This window comes from Phaethon lepturus, unplaced genomic scaffold, assembly GCF_000687285.1.
Source record: "Phaethon lepturus isolate BGI_N335 unplaced genomic scaffold, ASM68728v1 scaffold36969, whole genome shotgun sequence".
NCBI classification, from domain to species: domain Eukaryota; kingdom Metazoa; phylum Chordata; class Aves; order Phaethontiformes; family Phaethontidae; genus Phaethon; species Phaethon lepturus.
The window spans coordinates 35,665-37,359 of record NW_010564721.1 but is presented as its reverse complement, the minus strand read 5'-3'; positions in this window follow the sequence as shown (position 1 = coordinate 37,359).

Below are 1,695 nucleotides of genomic sequence, written 5' to 3'. Positions count from 1 at the left end.
GGGCTCTGGCCTACTGCCCGGCCGGCCGGCCTGCCCACCCGCCGGCCCCTGCCCGCCCAGCGCTACAAAGGAAGCACGCGGGCTTTCCGAGTAACTCCAGGCGTCCCGTAGGAGGAAGGCAGCAGCAGCCTAGCGAAAAGAAACTTTCTCCACTGACAGCCCTTGCTCCAGCTCCCTGCAGCGGGGGTTTGCTTCCCATCTGCGCTGGAGAAGGCGGCGTCTCTTCCCCAGCCTCGCGAGTCTTTCGAAGGGCTTGTTCTGTGCGAGCTGAGGCCCTGCGCTCCCCGCTGCTGCCTGCTGGGAGGGGTCCTGGCGCAGCTCCGTGATTTGTCTCACTGGCTGCGTGGCCGGGGAACCCCTCGGGCAAACCGCTTCTGCTGGAGAAGAGCAGTTGCTCTGAGCAATGCTGCTCCTCTTCCAGGGGCCCTGCTGTTGGCCCTCGTTCAGCGCCGCAGCACACAGGCCACATGTGCTTCTCTGTAGATGGTTCCCAAGCGGTCCTGCGGGATGTGATCGGAAAAGGCTGTCGCCCTGCTGCTAGCACCCCTCGAAACAGGGAATGGAGGGCCCGCAAAGGCTGGAGTGCTTCCGCGTGCAAATGTTCATCTTGCTACCTGCCAGAGAAACAGTTCTGCTTCCCAAAAATGCCAGTGCAGCTCATGCAAAGTCAGGCTTTGGAAAACCAGAGGAGTATTAAGTTCAGAGACTCCAGGTAACTTGACTCTCCTGTCCTGAGGTGCTGCTGCAGAGTATTGCTTGGAAGTGCCCCCTGCTTCTTCTGTAACTTCTTATTTCTCATCTTTCAAGTATTTAATATTAGCTGAACTCTGCTGAGACATAAGTCGAGATGTAACCTTAACATTGTTCATACAGACCGTTTGTTGGTAAATAATCCCACCTCTCCTCTTCCTTAAACAGCACTTCAGTAGTGCTGGTGCTCAGTCAGGTCACGTGTCCATGGTGGGGAACCTGCACAGAGCCGGGAGTGCTCGGCTGCCTTCCCGAGGATTCCTCCCAGCCGCAGCGGGTGGACTAGCGTGCCCCATGACAGTGCAGTGTGAGTGTGTGATGGGACAGCCCGGCTCAGGTCTGCGGTGCCATGTCCCCTGGAGTGGGGTACCCCTGGGCCACCGTGGTGCGCAGATCCCTTGCAGACACCTCTGTGTGTGTGTGGCTGCCTTACTGTCATCTGCTCTTCTCAGAAACCAAATTCCTCTGTGGGCAGCCTTGCCAGCATTGCTTCTCCAGGGGAACACAGGCTTGTGTGTTGAATGTTGTATGAAGTGGGGGCATGCAGTGATGTGTCTGTTGTGGGGTGGGCCTCTGTAGGTGCTTGTGGACTCACAGGAAAGCCTGGCTCACAGCTCGGTAAGTCTCTGGCCAGTACTGATTTCTTGGATGTAAGCAAACAGCGTGATCTGGAGGTCTGAGGTGAGATCTTACTGGGATGTACTCAGTGGGACAGCTTCTTCCCTCTCTCCTGGCAGAGCCTGACATATCCTGGTTTCATTAGCTAGGCTGTGGTTGGCAGTACACTTCTGATTTACACTCTCCACTTACCTGTTTTGAGGTAGAGTTCCTAGTACAGAGCAGAGGCTGTTGCCTGCTCCTCAAGTGTACAGCCTTGCACCTAACACTGCGCCAGTTTCTGGTACACCAGCAGGTGACAGCGCCTCTTTATTCTTGCTGTAGCCT